The sequence below is a fragment of the Micromys minutus genome (assembly GCF_963924665.1).
Source record: "Micromys minutus genome assembly, chromosome: 27".
In the NCBI taxonomy this organism is placed as follows: Eukaryota; Metazoa; Chordata; class Mammalia; order Rodentia; family Muridae; genus Micromys; species Micromys minutus.
Genome location: NC_137962.1, coordinates 3083527 through 3107816, shown reverse-complemented (window position 1 = coordinate 3107816; position 24290 = coordinate 3083527).

Genomic DNA, 24290 nt, shown 5'->3' with positions numbered 1-24290 from the left:
GTGGCCCACAGTAGGGCTGGACCTCTGGTAGAGGGAATCCCGGTTGACCTGTAAAGCCCAGGCTCACAGACTAAACACACGGGCCCACAGTAAGGCACAGGTCCTTGTGAGTGGGAACTGGGGCCTGCCCAGGAAAGGCAGTGAAGTTCAATTACACAGGCCCTCTTAAACCTGGACCAGAGGGGAGTGTGGCACACAGGCCCAGAGAGAGGACACCGGGAGTTCTCAGAGAGCAGAAAGTACTGTGCTATCTGGAAAAAGGTTCATTTTGGCCTAGAGAAAGAGCCAGGTCCCTGCCAGTAGTACTCAGGACCTGTGGGCACAGGGCTAAGCTACCAGAACAGCCTCACAAGAGCTCCCACATCTGAGCCCACAAAGACAGAGCTGAGTCACTGCTACCAGAATTCACTGCTTGCCCACTAAAATCAGAACATGAAGAAGCAATTTTCTTCCTGAGCCCATGGGCCCTCAGATGGACAGGAGAGACAGGTGCCAGTCAGTGAAAACAAGACCACGTATAATCACAGATAAGAAGATGGCAAGAGAAAAATGAAAGAACTTAAGAAATGGAAACCAAGGCAACCTGGCAACATCAGAACCCAGCTCTCCCACCACAACAAGCAATGGATGGCCAAACACTCCAGAAAAAAGAAGAATCAGACTTTAAATCATACCTCAAGATGATGATGGAGATCTTCAAGAAGAGTGTGAATAACTCCCTTAAACAAACATGGGAGGACACACATAAACAAATAGAAGCTTTTAAAGAGAAAACACGAAAATCACTGAAAGAACTACAGGAAAACACAACCAAAGAGATGAAAGAATTGAAAATGGAAATAAAAACAATGGAGAAAACACAAAAGGAGACAACTCAGGAAATGGAAAACCTAAAGAAAGAAATGAAGAGTCACAGTTGCAAGCATCTCCAACAGACTATAAGAGATGGAAGAGAGAATCTCAGGGGCTGAAGACAACATTGAAAACATAGACAAAACATTCAGAGAAGATGCGAAAAACAAAAGCTCCTAACCCAAAATGCCAGGAGATCCAGGACACAATGAAAATACCAAACCTAAGGATAATAGGAATAGAAGAGGGCGAAGAATATCAACTAAGAGGCACAGTAAATATCTTCAACAAAATCATAGAAGAAAACTTCCCTACCCTTAAGAATGAGATGACCATATGCATAAAAGAAGCCAACAGAACTCCAAATTACTTGGACCAGAAAAGAAATTCTTCCCGGCATATAATAGTCAAAACAACAAGTGTTCAAAACAAAAAAAATAAAATAATAAAACAATAAAACAAACAAAACAATAAAAAATAAAAGCAGTAAGGAAAAATGGTCACGTAACATATAAAGGCAGACCAATCAGAATTATACCAGACTTCTCAACTGAGAGCATGATAGGTAGAATACCCTGGACAGACATCATACAGACTCTAAAAGAACACAAATGTCAGCCCAGGTTAATATACCCAGGAAAACTCTCAATCACCATAGATGGAGACACTAAGATATTCCAGGACAAAACTAAATTTACATAATATATGACCACAAATCCAGCCCTACAAAGAATAGTAGATGGAAAACCCAACACAAGAAGAATAACTACATCCTAGAAAAAGCAAGAAAATAACTAAACAAGACAACCAAAAGAAGAAAGACACACAGACATAATTCTACCTCTAAAAGCAAAAATAGCAGGAAACAGCAATCACTATTCCTTAATATCTGTTAATATGAACTCAATTCCCTAATAAAGAAACATAGACAATCAGACTGGATACATAAACAGAATCCAGCATTTTGTGGCACATAGGAAACTCATCTCAAAGTAAAAGACACTATCTCAGAGTAAAAGGCTGGAAAAAAATAAAAAACCCTCCCAAGCAAACTGCCCCTAGAAACAAGCTGGAGTAGTCATTCTACTATTGAATAAAGTAGATTTTCAAAAGTTATCAAAAAAGATAAGGAAGGACACTTTTTACTAATTACACAGAAAATTTATGAGAATGAATTCTCAATCATTAGCATATATACTCCAAATACAAGAGCATCCATATTCATAAAAGAAACCCTACTAAAGTTTCAAACATACATTGCACCACACACAATAATACTGGGAGACTTCAACACCCAACTCTCATCAATGTAAAGATCATGGAAACAGAAACTGAACAAGGATGCAGAGAAACTAGCAGAGGTTATGAAACAATTGGAATTAATAGAAATCTGCAGAACATTTCACCCTAAAACAAAAAAATATACCTTCTTCTCAGCACCTCACAGCACCTTCTCCAAAACTGACCATATAATCAGTCAAAAAAAAAAAAAAAAAAAAAACAAGCCTCAATAGATATAAGAAGATTAAAATACTCCCATGCATCCTATCAGATCACACCGGACTGAGGCTGGTCTTTAATAACAACAAAAACAAAAAAAGCCAATATACACATGGAAGTTGAACAATATTCAATACTCAATAATACTACTCAATAATAGCATGGTCAGAGAAGAAATAAGGAAAGAAATTAAGGATTTTTCTAGAGTTCAATGAAAATGAAAGCACAACATACCCAAACCTATAAGATGCAATGAAATCAGTACTAAGAGGAAAACTCATCACTCTGAGTGCCTCCAAAAAGAAACTGGAGAAAACATACACTAGCAACTGGACAGCACAGTTAAAAGCTCTAGATCAAAAAAAGTAGATACACACAAGAGGAGTAGACAGCAAGAAATAATCAAACTCAGAGGAGAATTTGACCAAATAGAAACAAAAAGAACCATTCAAAGAATCAGAAAAACCAAGAGCTGCTTCTTTGAGAAAATTAACATGATTGATAAACCCTTAGACAGACTAATTAGAGGGCAAAGAGAGAGTATCCAAATTAACAAAATCAGAAATGAAAGGGGAGACATAACACCTGAAACTGAGGAAATTCAAGAAGTCATCAGATCCTACTACAAAAACTATACTCAACAAAACTGAAAAATCTGGAAGAAATGGACAAATTTCTAGACAGATATCAGATAACAAAGTTAGACCACGACCAGGTAAGCCATCTAAATAATCCCATAACACCTAAAGAAATAGAAGTAGTCATCAAAAGCTTCCTAACCAAAAAAAGCCCAGGACCAGATGGGTTTAGTGCAGAATTTTATCAGACATTTATTGACGACCTAATACCAATACTATCCAAACTATTCCACAAAATAGAGTCAGATAAAACACGACCCAACTCATTCTTCTAAGTCACAATAACCCTCATTCCTAAACCACACAAAGACCCTACAAGGAAAGAGAACTTTAGACCAATCTCCCTTATGAACATTGATGCAAAAATACTCAACAAAGTTCTTGCAAACTGGATGAAGAACACATCAAAACGATCATTCATCATGACCAAGTAGGCTTCATCCCTGGGATGCAAGGATTATTTAATATATGGAAATCCATCAATGTAATCCACCATATAAACAAACTCAAAGAAAAAAAAATACATGGTCATCTCACTAGATGCTGAGAAAGCATTTGACAAAATTCAACACCCCTTCATGTTAAAAGTCTTGGAAAGAACAGGAATCTAAGGCCCATACCTAAACATAATAAAAGCAATATACAGCAAACCAATGACCAACAACAAACTTAACTGTGAGAAACTTGAAGCAATCCCACTAAAATCAGGGGCTAGACAAGGCTGCCCACTCTCCCCCTACCTATTCAACACAGTACTGGAAGTCCTGGCTGGAGCAATTAGACAGCAAAAGGAAATCAAATGAATACAAATAAGAAAGAAAGAAGTAAAAATATCATTATCTGCAGATGACATGAGAGTTCCATCAGTTGAAAAGTTTCCTCCTTTCTTCCCTTTGAGATATTGTTTTATCTGTGATGAATTTCCTGACAAACAGAAAATCTTAGAAATGCTCTGGGATTCTCAAGGACTGGTAATGAGCCTCTCGGGAGGTTTCTTGGGGATCTCCACTGAGGGCTGGAGAGATGACTCAAGGCCGAAGCACTGGTTGGTCTTCCAAATTCCAGTGTTTGAATCCCAGTACTCACATGCAGCTCACACCCGTTTGCAATTCCAGTATCAGGAAGAATGTTCAGTACTCTCTCTGGCCAATGTGGGCAAAACACCCACACACAAATAAATAAATAAATAAATAAATAAATAAATAAATAAATATTTTATATATGTAGAATTCTGCCTACCCTAAAATAACTTCTGATGAGTAATAGCAGGCTAACCATGTTCTCTGACCAGGCAGAGAGAAAAAAGCCTAAACAGGTCCATCAGTGCCAGCCTTTCAACCCAGCCACCAGGCACACAGTACAGAGAAATGTTCCAGTCCCAGCAGAATGGTAGGAATAAAAACAGAGTCAGCCCTACATAGATACCACCAGTTGACTCACTCAAATGCCACCCACAGTTAGTGCTGCTCCAGCCATGACTTTCCATCTCCTTAGGGAACTCACTTTGCTGCATATCATCAGAATCCATAACCCAAAAGAAAGATGTAGGCATAAGGCATGATGTGATTTTTGTCACTTCTTTTTGAAATAATTTGTTTCATCAATAAAGAACCAAATCCCTGCCTGTTGATCTTACAGAAGAGATTAACCTTTACAATTTAGACCTGACTTTGGCAACACCAGACCCATCCAGCTAGTTTAGATTAATTCAAGATGAACTTCAGTGACCCTACCTATACAAATGAACATCTTAATTACTGTCCAACAGGATACCAAGAAAATTAAATAAGATCAGGTGCTTTGAAGCACTCAGGCTAATACCGATCCTGATTGAGTTATTGACTAGTAAGTTTGATTGGATTTTATCCTATTTGTCTTAAGTGAAGAGCAAAAATAACCTTTCTCTCAGATTAACCTTCCTTTGATAATGAGAAATTGAAATGGACATGAAGTGATTTTGTCTGAAAAGCCCTTTTATTCCCACCTGTCTCATGTAAGAAGCTCTTGTAAATCCTTCCCAAACATATCTAGGTTGAACTCATACTTGTAACCCTTACTAATGACATAATCTTTATGATTATGAGTAATATCTAGTCATGTGATGCTTCTGTCCCCTCAGAATCTACATGTTGATATCTCAGCCCCTCCTAGTCATGGTACAGTGTTTGGGGGTTGAGTCTTGAAGACAGATGAAGCCTTCCTAGTGGCTCTGTAAAAACCCTAACCCCAAAGATCTCTCATGTGATAACAGAGCAAGAGGGCATTGTTTATTACCCAGAAAATGGGCACTCAATCAACACCAACGCTGTGCCTTGATATTGGAAATCTCAGCCTCCAGAATCTTGAGAAATACATTTCTGTTTACAAACTACCCAGTCTATGACATTTTGTTATAAGAGCACAAACTGTCACTGTGAGCTTGTATTTATTTCTATGTAAGAGAACAACAGCAAAATGACAACATACCTATCTCCAGAGGTGGCTGTGTGGACTGGATCTGATGGGTTTTTCTAAGGCACCAAAGACACAAAGCATCCTTGTTTTCTGTGACTGCTGCTCGCCAACCCACTTATCTGATATCTAAACATGCCAGCTGTGGGAATACTATAGACAGGCACTAATTGGTCCCTTCACAACAGTAATAAAATAAACTTTAACTTGGAATCAGTGCCAAAAGCAGAGTAAATAGGAAAGGCAGATCTATATCTCTGCCTCTGCAATAACCAAAGTATTCCTTGCAGCCTAGGAGAGTTTTCAGAAAGCCAATGAGGAAAACCCCATGACTTTTCCTATGTAGAGACAAAAAAGACCTCTACTTGGAACATCCAGTTGAAGCAGCTCATGCACCTCTCCAAGGAGCCTATCTGCAGCCTCAGTTGTCTCCCTCTACTTGTATTCCAACCAGTAGTGAAGGCTCACAGAGAATGACGATCCAGGTCCGGATGTTGCCAGGCTTGGGTAAAGGTATTATAAAGAGCAAACACCACAGCCACCAATAAGATACAGCTTGAGATGCATGTCCTGTCTGTTCCCTCTCAAGATGGTAGAGCATGTCACCTATGACAATGCCCTTCTGTTCCCAAAACCCTACTCGTGCCTCATTTTAGAAGCTGTTCCATGCCATCAGGGAAATGCAAATCAAAACAACCCTAAGATTCCACCTCACACCAGTCAGATTGGCCAAGATCCAAAACTCAGATGACAGCAGATGCTGGCGAGGCTGCAGAGAAAGAGGAACACTTCTCCACTGTTGGTGGGGTTGCAAGCTAATACAACCACTCTGGAAATCTGTCTGGTGATACCTCAGAAAATTGGATATACTACTACCTGAAGACCCAGCCATTCCACTTCTGGGCATATACCCCAGAGACACTTTAATACACAACAAAAATATATGCACCACAATGTTCATAGCGGCTCTATTTATAATAGCCAGAAGCTGGAAGGAACCCAGATGTCCTTCAGAAGACGAATGGATACAAAAATTGTGGTACATTTACACAATGGAATACTACTCAGCCACCAGAAACAATGACTTAAGCAAATTCTTAAGAAAATGGCTGCATCTAGAGAAGATCATCCTGAGTGAGATAACCCAGTCACAAAAGAACAGACATAATATGCAGTCACTGATAGTGGGATGCTAACCCCAGAGGCTTGCACTCCCCCAGAAACAACTCACAGACTCTATGAAGTTCAAGAAATAAAGAAAACAAAAAATATACATATATTCACAAAACAAGAAGACTTTGACTATTTCCATGTTGCGTTTTGTTTTGCATGTACTTTACGCTTATTGCAACTAGTAGGTTTTCAATGCATACTGTCAAGCCCTTGAAAAAAATCAAGTACTGACTAAAAAACATATTCACATGGTTTTATGTAAAAATTATTTTAATGTCTGAAAAAACAGTACTGACAAAAATGTATAATTTTAAGCAAAAAATATTTAAAATCTGTACATTTTTCTTTGTTTTGCAAAATAAAGTCGTTTAAAAAAAAAAAAAAAGCTGTTCCATGACACCTAGGGTCAAAAAGCTACTACTAGGGGCAAGTCTTCTAACTGGAAATTTTTAGCAGTACAATTATCCAAATCAAGGGGTCTTTTTAGTGCAAATGGACACTATGTGCTAGTGATTCCAATGGATTTCACTGAGCTCTCAAATATGAGGAAAAATGGGGTCCACTAAGAACAAGACCATCTATCTCTTTAAAATGAGCCTCAGCTCTGTCCTCATGAAGGTACAGTTCAAGGATGGCACAGCCAGACAGAGGAAGTAACATGCACACCATACCACAAACATGCACACACACAACATATACATCATACACCACACACACATATATACATACACATTACACACCTAATCCACATCACACCACACACACACATACACACATACAAACACACATACACATGTAACATCACACAAATAACACACACAAACATACTTCACACCACATATACATCATACACAAACATACCATGCACATACACACCACACACACTACATACCATACTCACACACATATACAAACACACATCACATAAATCACACACACATAAAATACACAACATACTACATACACCAACAAAGCACATATAAATATACACATATCAAACATACCACACACACATTTACACACATAGCATCACACACAAAACCATATATCACAAATACCACACACAAACACATTGTATTATATATACACACACATCAAATACACCATATACACACTAATCACACACACAGACACACATATCAAATATACAAATGCACCACACATACACACATTTGCATACATAACACATCACTCACACACATTAAACACACACATTATAGATACAAATTACCACCTGACTAAAAAACTTAACCTTGTTTTCTGGATATGACAATCTACTTAAAGCTTTATTAGTTCTTTGTTTTTAATTGATTAAATTTGTTTATTGACAATTTCATACAAGTATAAAATATGTTGTTTACTCTCACCCCCACCATCTTTCTCCCAGCACTGACACCTCCCCTTTCTCCCTGCAAGTCTTTTTGTTTAGCCAGGGCAGTCTTTGTGGCCATGGGTTTGGAATTACAAAGACTGAAGCTCACTGTCAGGCACACAACAGAAATCAATGAGCATCTCTTCACCAGCATCTACCAGTAACAAATAATTTAGCAAAGAGGACTAGGGTCCCCTCAGCACCTCTGCACTCCATACTTGCCTGTTCCCAGGCATGATCTTGTGCAGGCCCAGAGTAGGCAACTGCAGATGTTGTAAGGTCATGTTTGCAATAGCTATATGTCCTGCCCAGGACCATACTTCAAAGCCCTTCTCTCTACTTTCTGGTTCTTATTTTCTTTCCACTCACTCTTCTCTGATATTTCCTGAGCCTTGGACCAAGTATCCTAAGTGTCCTATTTGGAGCAGAGCGCCCAGGAGTCAATTTATAAGATTCAAGAGCAGCCATAAAATTCTGCATTTTCTATCATTCATGGCAAAGAGATGCTTCCTGATTAAGGATGTGTGTAGAATTTGTCTATGGCTGAAAAGATAAATATTTAGAGTGCAGCTTAGTGCTGTGATGATTTAGCTAAACAACAGCAGGGAATTCTTCTCCAGGACCTGACCTCTTTGCTGGGTATCCATCAACCATGGATCACCTCCTGTGGTGTGGGCCTCAAATCCAATTCAAACACAGTTGGTTACCCCATAATGTGAGTCCTATTAATCCTATAATCTTCTTTGTTTCACAGAACCCACAGGATTCACAAGAAGCTTATGAATGAAACAAACAAAAGCTCGATATTTTGGGCCACAATGTATTTCTCTTCACAATGAAGAGTGTCATGGAGACACACAAGCTCAAAATGGAATCCTTTCTGGCACTATCATCTAGCACTCTGTGATATGGCTCACTCTGAGATGTGACTCTTTATCCATTTAACAGAACCCGTTTTCTTCATATCTGTGCTTGGTTCTGTTTATTCTGATACTACACCAGCGCTATTAAGCAACTACTTCTATCCTGTTGATCATGTTCTTCTTAGTGTTCAGAGCAGCGTCTGCTCCATGGAGATGCTTGTGGAAGTCTGGAGCCAGTCCTGAGACAGAATGCACATTAACTGTTTTTTAAAAGTTAAGATTGTTAACTATAATGTTATTAGCTTGGTGACTACAACATTGAAGGTGAGAGTTTCTTTTCAAAGTAGCCACCTGGGGAAGAGGATACAACTAGCAAAGCCAGGATAAGGTTGAAATGATTACACCTTTTAGTGATGGAGAAAAGGTGCCCCAGGTAACTGAATTCTTCTCCTGAGGAGAGGATATAGCTGGGAGAATGCTGTCACTTGCCTGTGACTTAGGAACTCAGAAGCCAAGAAAGACAATTATTCAGATGACGTCTTCAAGGAGAGCAGTGGAAAAGCTGTCTCTCTGAGTTTTAAACTAGATTCAGATACTGCCAACAGAGGGCGGCCATGTCCACAGTAATGCTTACAAGAAACCCTAAGCCACCAGGAAGCTCCAAGCAGGGATGAACCAAGGAGAAGGAGTGGTTGAGTCTGAGGCATTCCAGAATCATGGGCTAACAGTATCTGGGCTTAGATACGATTTAATAAACTTACCAGTAAAGATTTCCAAAAGACATAAAATAAAAGTAAAGAAACAAAATCGAGACGAGAAGGAAAGAGAAATTAAAGCAGAGTACTGCACACTAAAAAAGATAACGCCATGAGACTCAGGGTGAGAGGAATGCTGCCTAAAGCTCTTGACACGTTACATGCTGAGCTCTTTATATAAACACTCTCCAGTCTTCAGAAAACTCCAGAGTGCAGCATTTATTATTCCCACTCACAGATAAGAAAAACTAGCTTGTGGGAAATAGAAAATCACCAGTGGTCACAGAGCCAGTAATTACTAGACAGGTGAGCTCAGCCAGTATCAGAGTGGAAGCCTATTTTTTTCCTGTCAACAGACAATAGCATGAGGATTTATAGAGGAATGCCAAGGTGCTGAGGTGGGAGAGGGTGGTTGGGAGAAGAAGCACCTTCATGAATGCAGTGAGAGGGGGCAGGGAGATATGATTGGGAGAAAGGAATAACATCTAAAATGTAAATGCAGAGAGTATCCAATAAAAAAAAAGAAAAAGAAAGAAAGTTGGTCTTTTTAGAAGGTGGAGTCAGAAAGAAAGAAAATCCTGTTCCTGAAAACTTAATAACAATCTGTAGGTTCTGTGGTGGTTTGAATGACAATGGCTCCCATAGGCTCAAAATTTTGTATCATTGGTCATCGGGGAGTGGCTCTATTTGAAAGGATTAGGAGGTGTGGCCTTGTTGGAGGAAGTGTGTCCATGGGGAAGCTCATTGAGGTTTCAAATAGCCCATTCCAAAGCCCAGAGTCTCTGCTATTCCTGCTGCCTTCATATCTGGATGTAGAACTCTCCACTACTTCTCTAGCAACATGTCTGCCTACATGTCACCGTGTGCCACACCATGATGATAATGCACTAAGTCTCTAAAACTATAAGCAAACCCCAACTAAATGCTTTCTTTTATAATAGTTGCTGTGGTCATAGTGTCTTTTTATGGCAACTGAACCTTGACTATGAAGGATTCATTTTTTAAACGAGTGCTGTGACCCTGTGATTGCCCTGCTAATGACATCAATATCACCAGCAATCACCCATATCATCTTTGCTGCTAAGGAAACCATTTTCAGAAATAAGAGGGTCCATCATCTGTGGCTCATCCCTATCCCTAAAACTACACTTTTTTAACAACTTTATTTTAAAGAACAAAGATAAATGTACATATTTTAAGCATTTTTTGCATAAAAGTATATAATACATTTTTGTCAGTACTTGTTTTTTTTAAAGGTTTGATAGTGTGATCAAGATCCTTTGACTTGTCTGAACCAATCACACTAATTCCTTTCACCTTACCAATGACTGGCTCAGGCATGAACACATTATATATAGTCAATATTATGAAACAGTAAGTCTTCCAGTTTGCTTTCTATTGCTGTCAGAAGCACCATGACCAAAAGCAACTCGAGGAAGAAAGGTTACAACTGACAGCTTACAGTCCATCATAAAATGAAGTCAGAGCAGGAACACTAGGTGGTAACCTGAAGACAAGAACTGAAGTGAAAACCACAGAGTCACTTACTGGCTTGCTCTCAGATCCAGCACTACAGTTTTCCCACACTATTGGACTGCCTGTTCAGAGATGCCACTGCTTATGGTGAAATGTGTCCTCTATGTCAATCCTCAATCAGAAAAATGTCCCACAGTCTTTCCTACAGACTAATATGAGGAAGGCATTTTCTCAACTGATTTTTTTTTGCTGGTTGGCAAAAAGAAGATTCTGCATCCACTCTTGATGTTTTCTCCTCTGAACACAGAAGAGGTGGAAATGGAATGCCTAGTGTTGCTATTGTCTTGTAAGTAATAGAAGTTGTTATCAAAATCTTAATGTCAACTTATTCAAAGTTGTCTGAAATAATATATTTTTTATTATTAGGGACACAAAATATAGCATGGTTTTAATGAGAAACATTTGAACCAATCAAAAGTATTCCCACTGGTATCTCCAGGAGACTAAGAGCAACCAGAGGCTAAGTTTTAGTTTATGGTTGTGATACCTGCTCTTACAGTGTGTTTAACTAGCATGGTTACTTCCCTGGAATTGAGGTGGGCATCACCACACTCAACTAGAAATGCTTTCACAGTGTCACTTTTTGTTAAATCCTGACTGAAAAATAGGAATGAGTCAGGATATTGAACAGCCAGTCAAGAACTGCAGATAATTGTGCAATCAGAAGATCCATGCGAGCTGACATAATCAAGTGCCTCCCATAGGCAAGCTATGTTCAAGATGAATATTGCTTTGTAACCCTGTTTTCAAACCAGAAAGAATTCCCTAAACACTAAGGACAGAGATAAATATCATTTTGGATTTTAAAAAAGTCCCCCCACAAAAAAAAATTGAGAAAAAAATAGTAAGTTTTAAACACTATTACATCAAAAAGACAGGACTTGGAGTCTCCAAAGAGGACTCGAAGCTAGGACAGCTTGAGTCTAACCCTCCAGCATCCTCTGATTAACACTGTACTCTTCAGGGTACAGCAGGACTGAGTGAAGAGTTAACAACGCAGTTGTGGGAGCTTGTAACAGTGGAGTGTGTGTTGCCACCTTCTACCCCTGGAGAGCCTCAATCCATTCATGCTGAAGCAAAGGGGAAAAGTTTCATGGGGTACCTTAGGGAGCATAATATAAGAATCACCAAGAATTTGGGAGGTGTAAGGATTGAAGACTCTCAGACACAGAAAATAAACTGAATTCTCTCTTGCTTGTAGCACATAAAAATACATTGTGCAGCACTCTATCAACAATTGAAAAAAGGTAAGCATCTTCCGGGCATGGGGAGTTGATTTTACAAAACTGAATGGCCTTTTGTCTTTAATTACATTCAATCAAAAGCCTAGCCCAAAGGGGATGCCTGGGTAGAAGAGGGGAGGACCACCTTGAATTTCAGGTCATAGTGACAGTTCCGAAGAGATGAGCCACTGTCTAGGGGACACTGCAGGAGATCACTAGCACAAGTCTCAGTGAAAACTCAGAAAAGCATCCTATTTAAAAAAAAAAAAAAAAAAAAAAAAAAAGGTCTACAATTGTACAGAGGCCATGGAAGAATACTACTGTGAAGTGACCTTTCTCCAAATACCTTCTCCCCAGAAGCTAACTCTGGAAGGATCAGAAACAGACCCTAATCCATAGGAGGCAGGATGAAGCTGGCTAGCATCCCTCACCCTCCTGCAGCAGCAGCCCAGCCTGAAGCGGAGATGGGGAAACTTCAAAGAGAATAGGAACATACTGTGTGGATGATTACACTAGACTCTACTAAAATCATATATCCTCGCAGTAGATTAAACCAAAATTTATTATTTTTACAGCCCTGAGCTTTTTGTAATCGTAAAACAAAGTACTCTTTATTTTCTAACAGTGATTAAAAACCCGACTTTATTCAAGAAAGAAGAGATAAACCAGAAACTCAGAATGAAATGAACTCTGGATACCTATCAAAGGCAACTTTATATGTGTGATAGCCATACGTAATAAGCACCCACGGGTAAGCCCCAGGAGACCCAGGTCCTTGTCACCTCCATTGTTCCTGTGTGCTCTGTGCCATCCAGCATTCTCTCCTATGTCTGCCTTAGCGACGCTGCACCTCTTCTAAGTCTGCTCAGCCCATCACAGACTGCTTGGGTTCTGAGCACTCCAACTTTGATGATCTGGCTCTAACATTTCCAATCTGTCACATTAACTTTTTGAGGTCTTCATAGATCACATGGAAGTTAACAAGGGCTTGTAGAGGCACTCGGCTGTATCAGCTCTCTTCACTTTCCTTTCACTCCTGCATCTCTCTCAGGATGCTACATTTTTGTGTATAGCATCTGTGGAATAGATCTCTTCAGTAATGATCCCTGAGTCTCTCCCACAAACATACCATAAATCACAACCTTTTATCAAACCTATCACCTAGAAACTTGGACTCTAAATATGATGGAAAATGATTGAGATATTGAATTAAGGCGCTGAAGACCATCCTGCAAGGAAAAAGGAGATCGGAAGACACCGAGTTCCCTTATGCATGCCAAAACCTCCACTTTTGCCATCCTCTTGACTTTTCAATGATGATAAGCAAATAGATTCAGAATCTCAACAACATGAACAACCTCATAAAGCTACTAAATAGTGAAGCTGTATGAAAGCCTAAGTCTCTTTAGCCCAAATCCTATTTCCCAGTTTATTCCATTGAAGATGAAAGAAGCCAGGCATGAGGTGAAGGCAGGTTTGAGGGCTTACAGAGCCCATCAGGTGGGTATTGCAGCATGCAGTTATGTGGTTTGAAACAATACAATGAGCCTTGAGTGTATGTGTGTGTGTGTGTGTGTGTGTGTGTGTGTGTGTGTGTGTGTATCTTTATGTCTGTGTCTATGTGTGTATCTGTTGTATCTGTATCTGTGTGTCTGTGTGTGCCTGTCTGTATGTTTGTGTATGTGCATGTTTGTTTGTTCGTGTCTGTATCTCTGTGTCTGTGTGTATATTTGCATGTGTGTTACTGTTTGTATATGTACATGTGTGTCTGTGTGTGTCTGTACGTCTGTGTGTATATCTGTTGTGTCTGTATCTGTGTGTGTATGTGTGACTATATGATTGTATATGTTCATGTGTGTCTGTGTGTGTATCTGTTGTATCTGTGTATGTATGTGTGTTTGTGCGTATGTTTGTGTATGTCCTTGTGTGTCTGTGTGTGCATTTGTGTGTGTGTGTGTGTGTGTGTCTGTGTGTGTAGCTATAGTTCCAAGCTCAACTGTTAACTGTCTCTGTTTCCATGAACCAAAAAGAACTGGATACAATGCATTTCCATTCTTCTAGTAAAGGCTTTGACAGAAGAAAGAAAGAAAATAAAAGAAAAATGGAGGAAAGGAGAAAAGGAGAGGGGAGAAAAAGAAACTCTCCCTGTCCACAACATGTCCCAGTGGCTGCAGGCAATGAGCATCTCTCTGTGCAGAGAAATGTCTGAAAAACTCAACCCTCACAGCCAAAGCAATGGTAACAAGGTCATTTACTCCCCCAAGAAGCACCATGCTTATTAGCCCCTTAGCTGACTGCTCCACACTAAAGCTTCCCCCACAAACATATGAAAAGCTAAACCCAACAATCAGTACATTAATTGAAATGCCAACCTGAAGTTCAATAGATGGTTGCTGCTGGGGTCAGAGTCATCACCAGCCACTAAACGTTATATGAAAAGATCCACAAAGAGACTCAGTTTCCGCAGCAGGCTTTAACCTTCCCCTCACCCACTGTGGAGAGGAGGAAAGACACAGGGTGAGTGAGGAGGATGGGACAAGGCTGAAACTAGGGCTTAGCCTGAGGAATGCAGGCTACAAGGAGAGAAATCCTGGCTCCAGGAACCTGATACCAACAACTTCCCACCTACTCTTTCCTAAAGAGGGCTTTATCAGTAATGTGCAAGACATAGAACCAGACCCGGGTGCCAAACACGGTTTCGGATCTTTTCTCACACCCATAAAGCAAACATTAAAATGTTTGGATCTTGGAATTGCCAGACTTAGTTACGTAAATGCTAAAGATGCACGTCTTCCCCTGCAGAAGTTACTGAAGAGATAGGCAGGACCACCACCTAAAGCAGCAAACCAGAACTCCAACCAACAATCACCATTGTAAAGTTGTAGTAACTGGGAGCTCTTAATGGACTTATGAAGATGAATGTGGTTTGTGGAAGGTAAGTAAAGAGACATTTCATCACCTACTCTGTGTCTGGGGCTGGGCTGTAGTCTTTGTAAATTAACCCTTTTGGTACTCACAAAGACTGGCACAGACTGAAGTTATTGCACAAGATTCAGGAAGCTAGCATGCTCATCTTCAAGGGTCATGGCATTTCCCTATAGCACTTGGCCTACTAGAGTGGAAACACAAATAATTTCAAAAGCAGCTGCAGAAGGAACAGGCTATATTATAAACAAGATATTTGAAGGCAGAGCACTCTCTGCAGACAGATAAGAGCCCTGTGCTTGAAAGCAAGAAATGAAACTTTAGGTTCATCTTGCTCATCTTAGTTTTCTTTCTGCCAGAATCCCAAGATCTAGAACTCCTAATTCAAGTTGATAGCTAAGCCATATGGCCTCTGGAGATCCCAGTGACTCCCAGTGATGCTTGGTTTCCATGGCATCATCACTCCAAGATCCATAGTTAGTTGCTCTTTGCATTTCTGGGTCTTTTCTTGTGTCTCCTATAAGAATGTTTATCATAGGACTCAGTGCCCACCTGCATAATCAAGGTGATTTCATCTCAAGATCCTTACCTTAATTACAACTGTAAAGAATTCTGTCCATATACATTCACACAGCCTGGGTATGTGGGCATAAAGGCACAGAAATATTTGAGGAAGAAGGGCCACTACAATGCCACAAGCTTTCTCCATGTCTGAAACATCTTCCCACTAATTCTTTCCTCTGTCCCACCAGCTGGATCAAGATCTCTCATTTGCTTGTCCATATTCAAGAGCAAGATTTTGTTTCCTAGAACCCATTTCTAACAGTGTTTCCTTATCCAATAAATATTAAATATCTTGAAGAATTGTCTAGACATGGAGCTTCAAATTCCTTACCACCCACCAGGCCATAATCCTTTGGAAGCTGGCTTCCATACTTACTAGTAAATTAAACTGTCCTCTCTAACTTCTTTCAAGACCTCATCTCTCTTCACATCCCACACACCTGCCCCAGCGTCGTTGGTCTTTTACTGATTCTGATCTAAAACCGTACATATGTTAAGATAGAACACCTTGTGGTTCTCCAGGAAACTGGCACTAATTGATAAATATCTATATAGAAAAAAGGTTATTTGGGGAGTTGTTTCCTGTCGTTATGGAGGATGGCAAGGTCAAAATGTTCAAAGTAGTTGTGCAAAGGTTCAGAAAGATCCAGTTATATAATTTGAGTCCAGTAATATCAGGCTGGAGAACCAGGACAAACTGGTGCTGACTTTCAAGTAGGCAGAGCACAGTTTTCTCTAGCACAGCAGGTGCTGTCTTCTGTTTGGGCTCTAACAATTTGATGTGAACCACAACATTTTGAAGGGCAGCATACTTGACTCAGATTTCACTAATTTAAATCATACTTTCATTTTAAAATATGCTCTTAGAAACATTGAGTATAATATTTAGTCACATAGCTAAGTACCCTGGCACTGGCAAGTCAAAAGATACAATTAAATTTCAAACTCAACTTACCAGGCATGGTGACACATGCCTGTTACACAAGACTTGAGAGGCAGAAGCAGGAGATTTGCTACAGGTTTCTGGATGGCCTGGTCTACAAAGTGGTTTCTAGAGCAGTCAGAGTTACAAAGTAGACCCTGCCTCAAAATCTAATTAATTAATTCAATCTATACAATATCTCTACTGCTTGTAATAAAAAGCTTAGAACTTAACTTTCTGATACCAAGTTAAACATTACCACTTAAAAAGCTCTCTGTGTCATCCAATCTAAAGTAGCCTCTCTGGTTTGATTTCCTCTTTCACTGTCTAAGGCTATCACATTATTTTCATACGCACTGTTATACTTAGTCTCTATAATTTCTGACGTTTATCTTGGTTGCCATTATAGCCCAACTGTATAAATAATTGCATCACACGTAATAGGTACTGTGTGAGCTGGTGTTGGTTTGGAAGCCACACTGAAGATAGAGTTAGAACCACAAATTATGGACACCATCTGTGAAAGACGAGAGGTCAAGACAACAAGAGCCATGGACTCAAAATGCAACTCAGAGTTGTGAAAAAGAGGTAAAGGAGGAATTATAGATTGGAGACAATTCTAACCAAATTCCAGACAGCCAAACAGAGGGAAGTTTTGCATCCACAGAAAGAAAAATAGTCTTTTGTCTCCATTATTGGCTGGCCACAGCTTAGAGACTTGTGTCCTCAGCAATAGTACATGTTTATCCCAGAGAACAGAAGCTAGGCTGATGATTTTCACAGTCAACTCGGGTACTGAGGAACTACTACGTTACTAGAGAGATGTTTCCTGTATGTCCTGGGAATAAATCAGGGCTGACTACCATGTTTCATCATGGCTACCACTTTTTTGGCTTCTGTGTGCTTGTGTTCGCTTGGCTTCTCCTGGCTTCCCTCCTCTCTAGCTCTTCTTTCTCCTTTCTTCTCTCCCTGTCAACTCTGAAATAGATTTCTCCCCTGTAGTGATTTAAATGAGATACACACACACACCCCAAAAAAGTGCCTGCTAATGTAGTGAAAAAGGACAGGGTCCATCCCAGGCTGCTAGTCAAACTTGGCAAAGTCATCAACTTAAAATTGGCTTTGGGTTACAAAAAATGCAAGAGTAAGGGGGTCCAGGATTCTCTCCTCACATTTTCACAGAGCCACTGTGGCCAGGCTATGTGTGGCAATTCTAGAGTCACTCAGGAAGGCTTTAAGGAGGCAAGCAACCTGAGAGAGCCCTGCATGAAGGCAAGAAGATGAAGCCAGGGTTACAGTTGAGATCCCCAAGATGCTGGATATGCCAGAGCCATGAGTCATCTGCCAAGGAACAACTAGAAATGGGGTTGGAACTAGCGCAAGAGAGATGTATGTATGTTGCATGCAGCAACAGTAGAGGGATAGAGCCATTGAAGGCCTTTAAAACTAAAGTCACAGACACAGGACACAGAACTACAAAATTTGATGTTTGACCTGCTAGGTTACAGTCTCACTTTGACCCAGTATCTCTTCACTGTGTCCCATTCCTTCCTTTGGAATGGGAATGTATAAACTATGCTCCTATGTGATAGAAGTGAGTATTTTGCTTGCTTTTTAGTGTCACAGGAGTTGGACTAAATGTATTTTGCATTATGATTAAGACTATGGGAACCAGAGATGAATTGTGGTAGTTTGAATGAGAACCACTGGTGGTCGAGTTTGGCCAGGTTATGGAACGTTAATACACGAAGACTTGCTGGAGCAAGTCTGTCACTAGAGCGGGCCTTGAGACTGCATAGACTAGCTTCACTTCCAATTCCCTCATCATCCTGTGTGTGACTGAGAGACCGAGATGCATGTCTTAGCTTCCTGCTCTGCCCTCTGCCCTCATGTCTCCCCACCATGTGGACATCCAGGCCTCTGGCACTCTTCCTTAAGTTGCTTCTGGTTATAGAGCTTTATCACTGAGGCAGAAAGTAACTTATCCGTCCTCCTTCTGCAGCTCTGTCCTGCATGGCCTGAAGCACAGGCTCACTTCCTAAGTAATCTGAGAATTAGTGTAATGCACACCCTGTGTGCCTGGCTTTACACTGAACCTCCCATCTGTATCCTGCCAGTTACCTTCATTCACCCCTCAGGACATATTACTACTTCATTTTAAAGATACAGAAATGAAGCCTCGTGGAGGCTGCTTAGCCAAAGCTCAGGCATCTTATAAAATACCAAATTAAAACTCAGGTCTATACAACCCTGAAGTCTGTCTTCTAGTTAGTATGACAATGGTCAGCATATACTCTTTCAACTTGCAGGCCAAACAAAACCCAGCTAGTTGAGGATGGGTTTGGCTGATGTCCCGATCCAGAGGTGCCTGGTGTAGCTTTGGAGAGAACAGGAGAGTGGTGGCCATCCAGACATCTGTGAAGGGTAATGCTCACTGGAGAGCTGGCTGTGTGCCACCTCTTTTAAATACTAAGCCCCTGGTATCCTTGCTAATAACATTCTCACTGCTGCAGGTTTTACTCACAGGAGTAATAAATTAATTAGTGAATATGGGTGAGAAACTCTTTGAAGTTGTAAAAAGCCCACAGTACAGATGCTAAGGAAAGGAACCAAACAGACTAAATCAGAAAGCCTGTAAGGGCTGAATAGCTCCCGGCAATGGAGCCCCTAGCTCTCTGAGGACAAGTGCAAACAGAACAAAGAAAAACTCCTTGAAAGGGCACTCGAGACCTGTGCCTGCTTTCAGAGGCTCCCTGGCCCGTTCTGGAGGTCTAGCAAACATGGTCTTCTCATCCCCACTAATTCTCCGTCATCCCTGCATGGCTGCGCAGGGGAAATATCCAAGACCACTGTTATCATCAGGCTGTGCCTTGCCTCAGTTACTCCATTTGACATAAGATGGTTTTCCAGACTGGACTTTGCCTTGAGAGACATTGTTTGATTCCATCTGAGGGTAGCTGCCCCACAAACTTATCAAAGTAAACTGAGACCAGAGAAGCACACAGATGCACTAAAATGATCTCAGGAAAACTAAACTCAAGGACTTATCAGACATAAGAGACTGAAAAAATGAGGGAACTTCCACAGTTCCCGTAAAGAGAAATGCATCTAACACTAGCACTGAAATAGCAGTGGCCCAGCTGACCTGTTATCTGGCCACCTGATATTGCAGAGAACAGGCAGAGAACAGGCAGAGAACAGGCAGAGAACCTTCAATTGCCCCAAGAGATTGGGTCTGGCTTTTCTCTGTTGATGCCACCTACTTGTGCCTTATCCCCGCTCATCCACCCAGACTTGCTCTTAACGCATTGTTTGCCTTCTCGTTCATTCGGACACAGTGCTACTATTAGCTTCTAAGATCTGGTGCTCCTGTCCTGCGGTTCAGCTGTGCAGGGGACTTACATGTCCCCAGAGAGACTTTTATCAGTTGCCCCTTTCACCTCTCAGGCCTCGTGGAAACTCCTTGAGCTCTGTGCTTAAACCTCTTTAATCCTATACAGCCATTCATTAATCCATACTTATACATGCATATTTACATTTACTGTGCCAACTATATGGAAGGATCGGGAGAGAGATAAATAACACAAAGGTTATTTGAAAAAGCCTTAAGGGATCGTATCACATTATATCATATCATATCATATCATATTTACCTGCAATAACATGTAATGAATAGAACTAAATATGTTAAATGGCCACTTGGGCTGGCAATGTAAGTATGTATTCATTTGGACAGTGTAGAAAGAAGAAACACATCTGTCTGTTTCTCACATAGTGTGCTTAGGACATCACCTAAAGAGCCCAGCAGAAAAGGGAATCACGTTGCCAGTGTCTGCCATGACCATCCTGTTGGTGTCTCTTCTGCTACAGGGTTGTTATATCTCCACAATATCCACATCTGGGGAAGATTTTATATTACATCAATTATGGCAGAAGAGGGTACCAAGTAAGATAAGAATTGAGAGGAAGAGAGAGAGAGAGACAGACAGACAGAGTGAGCATACCCTGTTATCAGGAAGCTAGTTTTGTAATAAAAAAATTAATCCAAACATGAAGGCAGAACTCTCCTGGCTTCACCCTCTTTAAGTCTCCCCTCTCAACACTTTTGTACTGGGAATGATGTTTCCAGCATTTGAACTTTGAGGCGAACATTCAAATTATAGCAACAGTATATGAATATATTGTACATAGTGCACAGTGTTTGTTTTAAAAATGTGTTTTAAGACAGGATTTCATCAGACAACCCTGGCTGGCCTAGAACACATTATGTAGACCAGGCTGGCTCCTAACTCACAGAGATCCCCCTGCCTCTTCCTCCTGAGTGCTGGGACCTTTAAAGGCCTGTGCCACCATGCCCAGCTTTAAAAGCAATGTCCCTGGCTTATGTCATTCCCATGCTATGTCACCAGACAGCACTGCTGGTTCTAAGCCAGGATCTGGACCACAGTGACCTCCAGAGCAGTCACATGGTACCAATCAAACTATCGCCATAATTATGCTACTGGGAGCTGAACCCATCTTACAGATGAGACCGAAGGGAGTCCTTGTTGTTCTTGTTGTTTGGAATGGGGGATGGAGATGTGTCCCAGTGTGAGGCATGGAATAGCCTGAAACTCATGAGGTAACCCAAGTCATTCTCAAAGACAATCCTTCCATGTCAGCCTCCCAAATGCTAGGATTCCAGGCTAAGCTAGCATACCCTCCTAAAGAAATTAATATTTATGAGGAGAATGAAGTGCAGTACAGGCCGTGAGAATATTAAATCATCATAATACAGCTGAAAGCACCATCCTGACCCTGGATTACTAGAACTTCTGTTATGCCTCCTTTGTCATTTTGAAGACATTTGACCACCATGTGACCTACAACAGAATGCTAAGCCTAAGAACCCAGTATCTTGTCATGATAAGCAAAAGAGAGCCAAGACCCCGGAGGATAGGGGCAGCCTCTGAATGTAGAGTGGGGTGCTGGATGATAAATCAGAGACCAGTGTGGAGAGGCCTGGGGAGCAGGCCCCTGAGTGGGAGCCATGTCTCCCCACAGTCATGCCTGATGTCTTATAGGATGTCTCATCCTTGTCAATGATAGGTTTCTGAGCAAACCGACAGCAATTGTTGCTATGGAAGACGGTGTGATTTGGGGCACAAGAAAAATACTCTTGCAGTTGAGAAAGTTGATCCAGACTGTCCTGATGAAATAACTCAGCTTCCTCAGTGCTGATATGTGAGAATGATTGGTCACAGCTAAAGGCTGAAGGAATAAAACTATCTCCGGAGTTAAAGGGCCTTGGGCACGTGAAGGTTGGACCTAAAGTGAAAACATTGGCCATTGGAGTTGGGTTTCACTCTGTAGCACAGAATAGGCTGAAACTGAATCCTAGCCAAGCCAAACACTGCCCCTGAAAAGCCCTCAGCCACTCCAGTCCTGGGCAATTTCTGTATTAACCATAGTTATGACCTATGATCCCAGTACCCTGGGACACTACACACTCTGGCCACCCTGTTGTGGGCTATACTGAGGCCCATGAAGCTGGGACGACACACACTAATTTTGGAAATTGAAGAGAATTGTTGAAACCTGTGCCTCAGAAAGATGCTGGGAAGGGTCTGAGGGCAAAGAAGACTTGGGAACTCATAAAGAATGTGAAATTTTCACGAAAATGTCATTGTGAGGTCACCAGAGGCCAACTATACAATCTACAATCTCAAAAAAAAAAAAAAAAAAAAACAGCTAATTGTAATAGCATAAAGGTCTCAATAGCACCATCTTCTGTCAATAAGGAAAACTACAAGCAGCTAAATTTGGAGTCAACATTAATAAGATGTGAGGCCTTCAAAGATCTTTGACTGGGTCAAGGCCTTGAGGGGAAATGAGACTTACAAAAGACAAAACAGATTGTTGAAAACAGGGCCGAGAAGAAACATGAGTTTGAGATTCCCTTGTCTCTGCAGCTGTTCTACTTAAGGCTGAGAAGGCAACTGTATCTTGATTTTAAAAAGGAATGCAGAAGTAGGGAGAGGAGGCGGTGGAAGGAGGAGGGGTAAGGGAGGGAGGGAGGGAAGAAGGGAAGGAGGGAGGGAGGAAGAGAAGGAGGGAGGGAAGGAGGGAGGGAGAGAAATAATGAAGAAGCTTAAGCTGGGATGAGCAGCATGTGATCTACATTAGCACTGGCCCCACTTTGCAAAAGAGGCCCTGGTTGGATTGAAGACTCGTGCCCTGGTGTGTCCTGGCCACAGAGCTGCACTGACCACAGAACCATGAGCTAAATCCTGGAGCCTCCCTTGCAGCCGCCGCCCAATTGTGTCATTAAACCTATTCCATAGCAAGCATAGGAAGGACGCTCGGTTTCTCCAGAAACATAGCACGGGGTGAGCAAGCGGCTTACCACTACGAGTGACAGGGGCCTCTCCACTGCCACTTTCCAAGGCAAACAGAGCTGTTCATGTCTCCTGGTGTTTCCAACCATTCCTAAGTCACAAGAGTTGGCTGTCAAGACTGTTTAAGGTCAACAGCATGTCACCTTTCCTTCTTTTGTCCAGGACAGAATTCCACAGTAGCCACCTGCATAAACCTGGGCCCGGCAATCTGCTTAGAAAAAAGAAATGCAGGTTCCCTCCCCGACTCAGAAAACTCTAGAAACCAGAGAATACTCCCAAGAGTACTGTTTTGTGTGTGTGTGTGTGTGTGTGTGTGTGTGTGTGTGTGTTGTTTGTTCTATCTTGTTTTGGTTTGTTGTGACAAGGTTTCTCTGCTATGGAGCTCTGGTTGTCCCAGAACTTGCTATGTAGACCAGGTTGGCCTCGACCTCACATAGATCCACCTGCCTCTGCCTGCCAAGAGGACTGCCTTTGAAACAGTGGCTGGTGTGAGCAAAGGTTGCTCCTCAGTCAGCAGTCTTGGATGACTCGGTGACTTGAGGCCACAGAGGTGCTCTGATGCCTACTGTTGTCTAGAACAGCCTCCACACTTAACTCACCCATCAGAGTTTTCCGGTTCACAGAAACGTGATCACTTCTGCATTCTCCAGTTCATCCTACCTGTAACTTGTATGACCTATCTGAACACTGAACAAGGCCATGAACCCCAGCTGATTGTCAGCCAGGTTCTCTCTGGCATGCTAGATGTAATGGTGTGACAGCCCTCCTGTATCTGTTAGGAAGGCAGTCACTCAGTGTGTCCTAAAGCCTGATGTGCCTTCTGATTTCAGCAAGCCAGGCTTTATCCTGCTCACACACCACATAGTCAGAGCTAAGTGGCTGCTGGTAATAACTGGACAATGTCGAGTCCAGCACTGAGACTATGCTCCTGACTGTTTGCTGCTTGCTGCTTCAAGCTTTTATGAACGCATAGGAATGAGGGGGAGGCATTGTCTGCTGCCTGTCCCTCTCTGTTCTCCATCAGGAAGCACACACTGCTTCCCAGAACGCACAGCTCCAGACCAGTGAGAGAGCCACCTCTGTATTAGTGCTAGGAGATGCCAAGTCTTTTCTCTGCACTTTTCTATTATCCATAGGAT